A 12,878-nucleotide genomic window follows, 5' to 3' on the forward strand; every position below is an offset into this window, starting at 1 on the left:
CACTCTCCGTGGAACATCACACACTGCAACCTTGGACAGATGTATCTGATTAGCCTGGTGGTTAATGAGAGGTTTCAGGTTCCAAATCAGAACATAAGTCCCTGTCAACCAGATCTTGTCTTTAAGCAAATCCTTGTTTCCCAGACTCATGCACATCAGGTTCATTCTGCTTCTACAAAAACATCTTGAGACGTAAACAGTACAGTTCTTGAGATAGTGCACAGAGATGATAAAAGGCTCTTTGTGGAATTGCTCACAAATCACTTTCATCGCTGTTTTAATAGAGGTGAATTAAAGGACCTTTCACTCAGGGCATGAAAACAATGTGAAGCAGGAGTTCCTGCAGCCTATTCCAGCCTTGATTTTTTCCTCTCTGGATAGCATTAAGAATTCTCTATTTCTCACCAGCAAAAAGCCTGATTTAGGACAAAGGATTGAACAAGACCTCAGTTTGTTAAAGTATCTTTTCATACAGATTGGAGTCGAGGGAGTTTCTGCAGCTGTTATAAGTAATGGTGACAAAAGCAACCACTTTTCTGGTTACACATTGTAGCAGGTAGTCTGCTGCAGCTCCCAAAGTTGTCGCAAAGCCTTTTCATGTGGAAACGCTGTCCACAAAGACAATTCTGGCCCTGTTTAAATGGACTGGAATTAATAAAAAACATAAATGTGTTCTGAAGAACTACTAGAAACCTTGATCCTTTGTTCCCCATAATGTCTTGAGGAATGATGTCAGGAGTTGAGCATTCCATCTGAGCACGTAAACAGTACAGTCCCGGGTTCAAATCCCGGACGAGCCCTGGTTTTACATTGAACAAGAAGTTGACCTCTCTGTGGAACAAGTGGTTCTGACAAGGGTGCTTGGATCATGAGAGGTCAAGAAAGGTTCCAACTCCAGTTGAGTCCATAATTCTCTGTCCAGCTGCACCACTGTGACATGGCTGATCATTCCTTGTGAAAACAAAGCCATGTTTCCAAGGCTCACCACTTTACATGTTAATTCCATTTCAACAAAACCATCTTAAAACATGAGGAGGCCAGGCAGATGTAATACACCAGGGGCAAATCAACAAATAAAGTTCTTCTTAGTTATGATTGATGATATACTGCTGCAACTCCTGCAGGAATTACAAACCCTGCTTGTGAGATTTGCTGTCATCCACGACACTTGTACTCTAGCCCTGTTCGACTTGAGTGTAAAGGGCACAACCATACAGACGTTGCGAAGAAAGCCTGGGTGACTTGAACTTTCCCCCCACTTAATTTGCTCTGCAACCCTATGTGTTGAGTATTACCTGCAGACATTTGCTGAAAAACATTGAAAATATACAGTTACCAGCCAACAGCCATCCCGTACTCCCACAGTCTGGCTCGTTGGTCTAGGGGTATGATTCTCGCTTAGGGTGCGAGAGGTCCCGGGTTCAAATCCCGGGCGAGCCCTGATTTAAAAGTGACCACTCTGAGCGGAACATCACAGTGACTTTTCTCAGTGAGATCCTGGTTGAACCCCGATTTTACAGTGACCACTCTCCGTGGAACATCACACACTGCAACCTTGGACAGATGTATCTGATTAGCCTGGTGGTTAATGAGAGGTTTCAGGTTCCAAATCAGAACATAAGTCCCTGTCAACCAGATCTTGTCTTTAAGCAAATCCTTGATTCCCAGACTCATGCACATCAGGTTCATTCTGCTTCTACAAAAACATCTTGAGACGTAAACAGTACAGTTCTTGAGATAGTGCACAGAGATGATAAAAGGCTCTTTGTGGAATTGCTCACAAATCACTTTCATCGCGGTTTTAATAGAGGTGAATTGAAGGACCTTTCATTCAGGGCATGAAAACAATGTGAAGCAGGAGTTCCTGCAGCCTATTCCAGCCTTGATTTTTTCCTCTCTGGATAGCATTAAGAATTCTCTATTTCTCACCAGCAAAAAGCCTGATTTAGGACAAAGGATTGAAAAAGAACTCAGTTTGTTAAAGTATCTTTTCATACAGATTGGAGTCGAGGGAGTTTCTGCAGCTCTTATAAGTAATGGTGACAAAAGCAACCACTTTTCTGGTTACACATTGTAGCAGGTAGTCTGCTGCAGCTCCCAAAGTTGTCGCAAAGCCTTTTCATGTGGAAACGCTGTCCACAAAGACAATTCTGGCCCTGTTTAAATGGACTGGAATTAATAAAAAACATAAATGTGTTCTGAAGAACTACTAGAAACCTTGATCCTTTGTTCCCCATAATGTCTTGAGGAATGATGTCAGGAGTTGAGCATTCCGTCTGAGCACCTCCACCGAAAGGCATGCTGGCTCGTTGGTCTAGGCGTATGATTCTCGCTTTGGGTGCGAGAGGTCCCGGGTTCAAATCCCGGACGAGCCCTGGTTTTACATTGAACAAGAAGTTGACCTCTCTGTGGAACAAGTGGTTCTGACAAGGGTGCTTGGTTCATGAGAGGTCAAGAAAGGTTCCAACTCCAGTTGAGTCCATAATTCTCTGTCCAGCTGCACCACTGTGACATGGCTGATCATTCCTTGTGAAAACAAAGCCATGTTTCCAAGGCTCACCACTTTACATGTGAATTCCTTTTCAACAAAACCATCTTAAAACATGAGGAGGCCAGGCAGATGTAATACACCAGGGGCAAATCAACAAATAAAGTTCTTCTTAGTTATGATTGATGATATACTGCTGCAACTCCTGCAGGAATTACAAACCCTGCTTGTGAGATTTGCTGTCATCCACGACACTTGTACTCTAGCCCTGTTCGACTTGAGTGTAAAGGGCACAACCATACAGACGTTGCGAAGAAAGCCTGGGTGACTTGAACTTTCCCCCCACTTAATTTGCTCTGCAACCCTATGTGTTGAGTATTACCTGCAGACATTTGCTGAAAAACATTGAAAATATACAGTTACCAGCCAACAGCCATCCCGTACTCCCACAGTCTGGCTCGTTGGTCTAGGGGTATGATTCTCGCTTAGGGTGCGAGGGGTCCCGGGTTCAAATCCCGGACGAGCCCTGAATTAAAAGTGACCACTCTGAGCGGAACATCACAGTGACTTTTCTCAGTGAGATCCTGGTTGAACCCCGATTTTACAGTGACCACTCTCCGTGGAACATCACACACTGCAACCTTGGACAGATGTATCTGATTAGCTTGGTGGTTAATGAGAGGTTTCAGGTTCCAAATCAGAACATAAGTCCCTGTCAACCAGATCTTGTCTTTAAGCAAATCCTTGTTTCCCAGACTCATGCACATCAGGTTCATTCTGCTTCTACAAAAACATCTTGAGACGTAAACAGTACAGTTCTTGAGATAGTGCACAGAGATGATAAAAGGCTCTTTGTGGAATTGCTCACAAATCACTTTCATCGCTGTTTTAATAGAGGTGAATTAAAGGACCTTTCACTCAGGGCATGAAAACAATGTGAAGCAGGAGTTCCTGCAGCCTATTCCAGCCTTGATTTTTTCCTCTCTGGATAGCATTAAGAATTCTCTATTTCTCACCAGCAAAAAGCCTGATTTAGGACAAAGGATTGAACAAGACCTCAGTTTGTTAAAGTATCTTTTCATACAGATTGGAGTCGAGGGAGTTTCTGCAGCTGTTATAAGTAATGGTGACAAAAGCAACCACTTTTCTGGTTACACATTGTAGCAGGTAGTCTGCTGCAGCTCCCAAAGTTGTCGCAAAGCCTTTTCATGTGGAAACGCTGTCCACAAAGACAATTCTGGCCCTGTTTAAATGGACTGGAATTAATAAAAAACATAAATGTGTTCTGAAGAACTACTAGAAACCTTGATCCTTTGTTCCCCATAATGTCTTGAGGAATGATGTCAGGAGTTGAGCATTCCATCTGAGCACCTCCCCCGAAAGGCATGCTGGCTCGTTGGTCTAGGCGTATGATTCTCGCTTTGGGTGCGAGAGGTCCCGGGTTCAAATCCCGGACGAGCCCTGGTTTTACATTGAACAAGAAGTTGACCTCTCTGTGGAACAAGTGGTTCTGACAAGGGTGCTTGGATCATGAGAGGTCAAGAAAGGTTCCAACTCCAGTTGAGTCCATAATTCTCTGTCCAGCTGCACCACTGTGACATGGCTGATCATTCCTTGTGAAAACAAAGCCATGTTTCCAAGGCTCACCACTTTACATGTTAATTCCATTTCAACAAAACCATCTTAAAACATGAGGAGGCCAGGCAGATGTAATACACCAGGGGCAAATCAACAAATAAAGTTCTTCTTAGTTATGATTGATGATATACTGCTGCAACTCCTGCAGGAATTACAAACCCTGCTTGTGAGATTTGCTGTCATCCACGACACTTGTACTCTAGCCCTGTTCGACTTGAGTGTAAAGGGCACAACCATACAGACGTTGCGAAGAAAGCCTGGGTGACTTGAACTTTCCCCCCACTTAATTTGCTCTGCAACCCTATGTGTTGAGTATTACCTGCAGACATTTGCTGAAATACATTGAAAATATACAGTTACCAGCCAACAGCCATCCCGTACTCCCACAGTCTGGCTCGTTGGTCTAGGGGTATGATTCTCGCTTAGGGTGCGAGAGGTCCCGGGCTCAAATCCCGGACGAGCCCTGATTTAAAAGTGACCACTCTGAGCGGAACATCACAGTGACTTTTCTCAGTGAGATCCTGGTTGAACCCCGATTTTACAGTGACCACTCTCCGTGGAACATCACACACTGCAACCTTGGACAGATGTATCTGATTAGCCTGGTGGTTAATGAGAGGTTTCAGGTTCCAAATCAGAACATAAGTCCCTGTCAACCAGATCTTGTCTTTAAGCAAATCCTTGTTTCCCAGACTCATGCACATCAGGTTCATTCTGCTTCTACAAAAACATCTTGAGACGTAAACAGTACAGTTCTTGAGATAGTGCACAGATATGCTAAAAGGCTCTTTGTGGAATTGCTCACAAATCACTTTCATCGCTGTTTTAATAGAGGTGAATTGAAGGACCTTTCATTCAGGGCATGAAAACAATGTGAAGCAGGAGTTCCTGCAGCCTATTCCAGCCTTGATTTTTTCCTCTCTGGATAGCATTAAGAATTCTCTATTTCTCACCAGCAAAAAGCCTGATTTAGGACAAAGGATTGAAAAAGAACTCAGTTTGTTAAAGTATCTTTTCATACAGATTGGAGTCGAGGGAGTTTCTGCAGCTCTTATAAGTAATGGTGACAAAAGCAACCACTTTTCTGGTTACACATTGTAGCAGGTAGTCTGCTGCAGCTCCCAAAGTTGTCGCAAAGCCTTTTCATGTGGAAACGCTGTCCACAAAGACAATTCTGGCCCTGTTTAAATGGACTGGAATTAATAAAAAACATAAATGTGTTCTGAAGAACTACTAGAAACCTTGATCCTTTGTTCCCCATAATGTCTTGAGGAATGATGTCAGGAGTTGAGCATTCCGTCTGAGCACCTCCACCGAAAGGCATGCTGGCTCGTTGGTCTAGGCGTATGATTCTCGCTTTGGGTGCGAGAGGTCCCGGGTTCAAATCCCGGACGATCCCTGGTTTTACATTGAACAAGAAGTTGACCTCTCTGTGGAACAAGTGGTTCTGACAGGGGTGCTTGGTTCATGAGAGGTCAAGAAAGGTTCCAACTCCAGTTGAGTCCATAATTCTCTGTCCAGCTGCACCACTGTGACATGGCTGATCATTCCTTGTGAAAACAAAGCCATGTTTCCAAGGCTCACCACTTTACATGTGAATTCCTTTTCAACAAAACCATCTTAAAACATGAGGAGGCCAGGCAGATGTAATACACCAGGGGCAAATCAACAAATAAAGTTCTTCTTAGTTATGATTGATGATATACTGCTGCAACTCCTGCAGGAATTACAAACCCTGCTTGTGAGATTTGCTGTCATCCACGACACTTGTACTCTAGCCCTGTTCGACTTGAGTGTAAAGGGCACAACCATACAGACGTTGCGAAGAAAGCCTGGGTGACTTGAACTTTCCCCCCACTTAATTTGCTCTGCAACCCTATGTGTTGAGTATTACCTGCAGACATTTGCTGAAAAACATTGAAAATATACAGTTACCAGCCAACAGCCATCCCGTGCTCCCACAGTCTGGCTCGTTGGTCTAGGGGTATGATTCTCGCTTAGGGTGCGAGGGGTCCCGGGTTCAAATCCCGGACGAGCACTGATTTAAAAGTGACCACTCTGAGCGGAACATCACAGTGACTTTTCTCAGTGAGATCCTGGTTGAACCCCGATTTTACAGTGACCACTCTCCGTGGAACATCACACACTGCAACCTTGGACAGATGTATCTGATTAGCCTGGTGGTTAATGAGAGGTTTCAGGTTCCAAATCAGAACATAAGTCCCTGTCAACCAGATCTTATCTTTAAGCAAATCCTTGTTTCCCAGACTCATGCACATCAGGTTCATTCTGCTTCTACAAAAACATCTTGAGACGTAAACAGTACAGTTCTTGAGATAGTGCACAGAGATGATAAAAGGCTCTTTGTGGAATTGCTCACAAATCACTTTCATCGCTGTTTTAATAGAGGTGAATTAAAGGACCTTTCACTCAGGGCATGAAAACAATGTGAAGCAGGAGTTCCTGCAGCCTATTCCAGCCTTGATTTTTTCCTCTCTGGATAGCATTAAGAATTCTCTATTTCTCACCAGCAAAAAGCCTGATTTAGGACAAAGGATTGAACAAGACCTCAGTTTGTTAAAGTATCTTTTCATACAGATTGGAGTCGAGGGAGTTTCTGCAGCTGTTATAAGTAATGGTGACAAAAGCAACCACTTTTCTGGTTACACATTGTAGCAGGTAGTCTGCTGCAGCTTCCAAAGTTGTCGCAAAGCCTTTTCATGTGGAAACGCTGTCCACAAAGACAATTCTGGCCCTGTTTAAATGGACTGGAATTAATAAAAAACATAAATGTGTTCTGAAGAACTACTAGAAACCTTGATCCTTTGTTCCCCATAATGTCTTGAGGAATGATGTCAGGAGTTGAGCATTCCATCTGAGCACCTCCCCCGAAAGGCATGCTGGCTCGTTGGTCTAGGCGTATGATTCTCGCTTTGGGTGCGAGAGGTCCCGGGTTCAAATCCCGGACGAGCCCTGGTTTTACATTGAACAAGAAGTTGACCTCTCTGTGGAACAAGTGGTTCTGACAAGGGTGCTTGGATCATGAGAGGTCAAGAAAGGTTCCAACTCCAGTTGAGTCCATAATTCTCTGTCCAGCTGCACCACTGTGACATGGCTGATCATTCCTTGTGAAAACAAAGCCATGTTTCCAAGGCTCACCACTTTACATGTTAATTCCATTTCAACAAAACCATCTTAAAACATGAGGAGGCCAGGCAGATGTAATACACCAGGGGCAAATCAACAAATAAAGTTCTTCTTAGTTATGATTGATGATATACTGCTGCAACTCCTGCAGGAATTACAAACCCTGCTTGTGAGATTTGCTGTCATCCACGACACTTGTACTCTAGCCCTGTTCGACTTGAGTGTAAAGGGCACAACCATACAGACGTTGCGAAGAAAGCCTGGGTGACTTGAACTTTCCCCCCACTTAATTTGCTCTGCAACCCTATGTGTTGAGTATTACCTGCAGACATTTGCTGAAATACATTGAAAATATACAGTTACCAGCCAACAGCCATCCCGTACTCCCACAGTCTGGCTCGTTGGTCTCGGGGTATGATTCTCGCTTAGGGTGCGAGAGGTCCCGGGCTCAAATCCCGGACGAGCCCTGATTTAAAAGTGACCACTCTGAGCGGAACATCACAGTGACTTTTCTCAGTGAGATCCTGGTTGAACCCCGATTTTACAGTGACCACTCTCCGTGGAACATCACACACTGCAACCTTGGACAGATGTATCTGATTAGCCTGGTGGTTAATGAGAGGTTTCAGGTTCCAAATCAGAACATAAGTCCCTGTCAACCAGATCTTGTCTTTAAGCAAATCCTTGTTTCCCAGACTCATGCACATCAGGTTCATTCTGCTTCTACAAAAACATCTTGAGACGTAAACAGTACAGTTCTTGAGATAGTGCACAGAGATGCTAAAAGGCTCTTTGTGGAATTGCTCACAAATCACTTTCATCGCTGTTTTAATAGAGGTGAATTGAAGGACCTTTCACTCAGGGCATGAAAACAATGTGAAGCAGGAGTTCCTGCAGCCTATTCCAGCCTTGATTTTTTCCTCTCTGGATAGCATTAAGAATTCTCTCTTTCTCACCAGCAAAAAGCCTGATTTAGGACAAAGGATTGAACAAGACCTCAGTTTGTTAAAGTATCTTTTCATACAGATTGGAGTCGAGGGAGTTTCTGCAGCTCTTATAAGTAATGGTGACAAAAGCAACCACTTTTCTGGTTACACATTGTAGCAGGTAGTCTGCTGCAGCTCCCAAAGTTGTCGCAAAGCCTTTTCATGTGGAAACGCTGTCCACAAAGACAATTCTGGCCCTGTTTAAATGGACTGGAATTAATAAAAACCATAAATGTGTTCTGAAGAACTACTAGAAACCTTGATCCTTTGTTCCCCATAATGTCTTGAGGAATGATGTCAGGAGTTGAGCATTCCATCTGAGCACCTCCCCCGAAAGGCATGCTGGCTCGTTGGTCTAGGCGTATGATTCTCGCTTTGGGTGCGAGAGGTCCCGGGTTCAAATCCTGGACGAGCCCTGGTTTTACATTGAACAAGAAGTTGACCTCTCTGTGGAACAAGTGGTTCTGACAAGGGTGCTTGGTTCATGAGAGGTCAAGAAAGGTTCCAACTCCAGTTGAGTCCATAATTCTCTGTCCAGCTGCACCACTGTGACATGGCTGATCATTCCTTGTGAAAACAAAGCCATGTTTCCAAGGCTCACCACTTTACATGTTAATTCCATTTCAACAAAACCATCTTAAAACATGAGGAGGCCAGGCAGATGTAATACACCAGGGGCAAATCAACAAATAAAGTTCTTCTTAGTTATGATTGATGATATACTGCTGCAACTCCTGCAGGAATTACAAACCCTGCTTGTGAGATTTGCTGTCATCCACGACACTTGTACTCTAGCCCTCTTCGACTTGAGTGTAAAGGGCACAACCATACAGACGTTGCGAAGAAAGCCTGGGTGACTTGAACTTTCCCCCCACTTAATTTGCTCTGCAACCCTATGTGTTGAGTATTACCTGCAGACATTTGCTGAAATACATTGAAAATATACAGTTACCAGCCAACAGCCATCCCGTACTCCCACAGTCTGGCTCGTTGGTCTAGGGGTATGATTCTCGCTTAGGGTGCGAGAGGTCCCGGGCTCAAATCCCGGACGAGCCCTGATTTAAAAGTGACCACTCTGAGCGGAACATCACAGTGACTTTTCTCAGTGAGATCCTGGTTGAACCCCGATTTTACAGTGACCACTCTCCGTGGAACATCACACACTGCAACCTTGGACAGATGTATCTGATTAGCCTGGTGGTTAATGAGAGGTTTCAGGTTCCAAATCAGAACATAAGTCCCTGTCAACCAGATCTTGTCTTTAAGCAAATCCTTGTTTCCCAGACTCATGCACATCAGGTTCATTCTGCTTCTACAAAAACATCTTGAGACGTAAACAGTACAGTTCTTGAGATAGTGCACAGAGATGCTAAAAGGCTCTTTGTGGAATTGCTCACAAATCACTTTCATCGCTGTTTTAATAGAGGTGAATTGAAGGACCTTTCACTCAGGGCATGAAAACAATGTGAAGCAGGAGTTCCTGCAGCCTATTCCAGCCTTGATTTTTTCCTCTCTGGATAGCATTAAGAATTCTCTATTTCTCACCAGCAAAAAGCCTGATTTAGGACAAAGGATTGAAAAAGAACTCAGTTTGTTAAAGTATCTTTTCATACAGATTGGAGTCGAGGGAGTTTCTGCAGCTCTTATAAGTAATGGTGACAAAAGCAACCACTTTTCTGGTTACACATTGTAGCAGGTAGTCTGCTGCAGCTCCCAAAGTTGTCGCAAAGCCTTTTCATGTGGAAACGCTGTCCACAAAGACAATTCTGGCCCTGTTTAAATGGACTGGAATTAATAAAAAACATAAATGTGTTCTGAAGAACTACTAGAAAGCTTGATCCTTTGTTCCCCATAATGTCTTGAGGAATGATGTCAGGAGTTGAGCATTCCGTCTGAGCACCTCCCCCGAAAGGCATGCTGGCTCGTTGGTCTAGGCGTATGATTCTCGCTTTGGGTGCGAGAGGTCCTGGGTTCAAATCCTGGGCGAGCCCTGGTTTTACATTGAACAAGAAGTTGACCTCTCTGTGGAACAAGTGGTTCTGACAAGGGTGCTTGGTTCATGAGGGGTCAAGAAAGGTTCCAACTCCAGTTGAGTCCATAATTCTCTGTCCAGCTGCACCACTGTGACATGGCTGATCATTCCTTGTGAAAACAAAGCCATGTTTCCAAGGCTCACCACTTTACATGTGAATTCCTTTTCAACAAAACCATCTTAAAACATGAGGAGGCCAGGCAGATGTAATACACCAGGGGCAAATCAACAAATAAAGTTCTTCTTAGTTATGATTGATGATATACTGCTGCAACTCCTGCAGGAATTACAAACCCTGCTTGTGAGATTTGCTGTCATCCACGACACTTGTACTCTAGCCCTGTTCGACTTGAGTGTAAAGGGCACAACCATACAGACGTTGCGAAGAAAGCCTGGGTGACTTGAACTTTCCCCCCACTTAATTTGCTCTGCAACCCTATGTGTTGAGTATTACCTGCAGACATTTGCTGAAAAACATTGAAAATATACAGTTACCAGCCAACAGCCATCCTGTACTCCCACAGTCTGGCTCGTTGGTCTAGGGGTATGATTCTCGCTTAGGGTGCGAGGGGTCCCGGGTTCAAATCCCAGACGAGCCCTGATTTAAAAGTGACCACTCTGAGCGGAACATCACAGTGACTTTTCTCAGTGAGATCCTGGTTGAACCCCGATTTTACAGTGACCACTCTCCGTGGAACATCACACACTGCAACCTTGGACAGATGTATCTGATTAGCCTGGTGGTTAATGAGAGGTTTCAGGTTCCAAATCAGAACATAAGTCCCTGTCAACCAGATCTTGTCTTTAAGCAAATCCTTGTTTCCCAGACTCATGCACATCAGGTTCATTCTGCTTCTACAAAAACATCTTGAGACGTAAACAGTACAGTTCTTGAGATAGTGCACAGAGATGATAAAAGGCTCTTTGTGGAATTGCTCACAAATCACTTTCATCGCTGTTTTAATAGAGGTGAATTAAAGGACCTTTCACTCAGGGCATGAAAACAATGTGAAGCAGGAGTTCCTGCAGCCTATTCCAGCCTTGATTTTTTCCTCTCTGGATAGCATTAAGAATTCTCTATTTCTCACCAGCAAAAAGCCTGATTTAGGACAAAGGATTGAACAAGACCTCAGTTTGTTAAAGTATCTTTTCATACAGATTGGAGTCGAGGGAGTTTCTGCAGCTGTTATAAGTAATGGTGACAAAAGCAACCACTTTTCTGGTTACACATTGTAGCAGGTAGTCTGCTGCAGCTCCCAAAGTTGTCGCAAAGCCTTTTCATGTGGAAACGCTGTCCACAAAGACAATTCTGGCCCTGTTTAAATGGACTGGAATTAATAAAAAACATAAATGTGTTCTGAAGAACTACTAGAAACCTTGATCCTTTGTTCCCCATAATGTCTTGAGGAATGATGTCAGGAGTTGAGCATTCCATCTGAGCACCTCCCCCGAAAGGCATGCTGGCTCGTTGGTCTAGGCGTATGATTCTCGCTTTGGGTGCGAGAGGTCCCGGGTTCAAATCCCGGACGAGCCCTGGTTTTACATTGAACAAGAAGTTGACCTCTCTGTGGAACAAGTGGTTCTGACAAGGGTGCTTGGATCATGAGAGGTCAAGAAAGGTTCCAACTCCAGTTGAGTCCATAATTCTCTGTCCAGCTGCACCACTGTGACATGGCTGATCATTCCTTGTGAAAACAAAGCCATGTTTCCAAGGCTCACCACTTTACATGTGAATTCCTTTTCAACAAAACCATCTTAAAACATGAGGAGGCCAGGCAGATGTAATACACCAGGGGCAAATCAACAAATAAAGTTCTTCTTAGTTATGATTGATGATATACTGCTGCAACTCCTGCAGGAATTACAAACCCTGCTTGTGAGATTTGCTGTCATCCACGACACTTGTACTCTAGCCCTGTTCGACTTGAGTGTAAAGGGCACAACCATACAGACGTTGCGAAGAAAGCCTGGGTGACTTGAACTTTCCCCCCACTTAATTTGCTCTGCAACCCTATGTGTTGAGTATTACCTGCAGACATTTGCTGAAAAACATTGAAAATATACAGTTACCAGCCAACAGCCATCCCGTACTCCCACAGTCTGGCTCGCTGGTCTAGGGGTATGATTCTCGCTTAGGGTGCGAGAGGTCCCGGGTTCAAATCCCGGACGAGCCCTGATTTAAAAGTGACCACTCTGAGCGGAACATCACAGTGACTTTTCTCAGTGAGATCCTGGTTGAACCCCGATTTTACAGTGACCACTCTCCGTGGAACATCACACACTGCAACCTTGGACAGATGTATCTGATTAGCCTGGTGGTTAATGAGAGGTTTCAGGTTCCAAATCAGAACATAAGTCCCTGTCAACCAGATCTTGTCTTTAAGCAAATCCTTGATTCCCAGACTCATGCACATCAGGTTCATTCTGCTTCTACAAAAACATCTTGAGACGTAAACAGTACAGTTCTTGAGATAGTGCACAGAGATGATAAAAGGCTCTTTGTGGAATTGCTCACAAATCACTTTCATCGCGGTTTTAATAGAGGTGAATTGAAGGACCTTTCATTCAGGGCATGAAAACAATGTGA

The 12,878-nt window shown here is 44.0% G+C and overlaps 11 non-coding genes across 11 annotated transcripts; all 11 read left to right on the top strand.

The window, feature by feature from the left end:
* Positions 1 to 1,368: 1,368 nt before the first annotated feature.
* Positions 1,369 to 1,440, top strand: trnap-agg (transfer RNA proline (anticodon AGG)). Its single transcript has one exon. It is a non-coding gene; the product is annotated as a tRNA-Pro (tRNA).
* Positions 1,441 to 2,303: 863 nt separating this feature from the next.
* Positions 2,304 to 2,375, top strand: trnap-ugg (transfer RNA proline (anticodon UGG)). The gene has a single exon. It is a non-coding gene; the product is annotated as a tRNA-Pro (tRNA).
* A 568-nt stretch (positions 2,376 to 2,943) lies between these two features.
* Positions 2,944 to 3,015, top strand: trnap-agg (transfer RNA proline (anticodon AGG)). The gene has a single exon. It is a non-coding gene; the product is annotated as a tRNA-Pro (tRNA).
* An 863-nt stretch (positions 3,016 to 3,878) lies between these two features.
* trnap-ugg (transfer RNA proline (anticodon UGG)) lies at positions 3,879 to 3,950 on the top strand. The gene has a single exon. It is a non-coding gene; the product is annotated as a tRNA-Pro (tRNA).
* A 568-nt stretch (positions 3,951 to 4,518) lies between these two features.
* Positions 4,519 to 4,590, top strand: trnap-agg (transfer RNA proline (anticodon AGG)). Its single transcript has one exon. It is a non-coding gene; the product is annotated as a tRNA-Pro (tRNA).
* A 1,503-nt stretch (positions 4,591 to 6,093) lies between these two features.
* On the top strand, positions 6,094 to 6,166 carry trnap-agg (transfer RNA proline (anticodon AGG)). Its single transcript has one exon. It is a non-coding gene; the product is annotated as a tRNA-Pro (tRNA).
* Positions 6,167 to 7,028: 862 nt separating this feature from the next.
* trnap-ugg (transfer RNA proline (anticodon UGG)) lies at positions 7,029 to 7,100 on the top strand. The gene has a single exon. It is a non-coding gene; the product is annotated as a tRNA-Pro (tRNA).
* Positions 7,101 to 9,243: 2,143 nt separating this feature from the next.
* Positions 9,244 to 9,315, top strand: trnap-agg (transfer RNA proline (anticodon AGG)). Its single transcript has one exon. It is a non-coding gene; the product is annotated as a tRNA-Pro (tRNA).
* Positions 9,316 to 10,818: 1,503 nt separating this feature from the next.
* trnap-agg (transfer RNA proline (anticodon AGG)) lies at positions 10,819 to 10,890 on the top strand. The gene has a single exon. It is a non-coding gene; the product is annotated as a tRNA-Pro (tRNA).
* An 863-nt stretch (positions 10,891 to 11,753) lies between these two features.
* Positions 11,754 to 11,825, top strand: trnap-ugg (transfer RNA proline (anticodon UGG)). Its single transcript has one exon. It is a non-coding gene; the product is annotated as a tRNA-Pro (tRNA).
* A 568-nt stretch (positions 11,826 to 12,393) lies between these two features.
* Positions 12,394 to 12,465, top strand: trnap-agg (transfer RNA proline (anticodon AGG)). The gene has a single exon. It is a non-coding gene; the product is annotated as a tRNA-Pro (tRNA).
* Positions 12,466 to 12,878: the final 413 nt, after the last annotated feature.

This window comes from Clarias gariepinus, chromosome 14, assembly GCF_024256425.1.
Source record: "Clarias gariepinus isolate MV-2021 ecotype Netherlands chromosome 14, CGAR_prim_01v2, whole genome shotgun sequence".
NCBI classification, from domain to species: Eukaryota; Metazoa; Chordata; class Actinopteri; order Siluriformes; family Clariidae; genus Clarias; species Clarias gariepinus.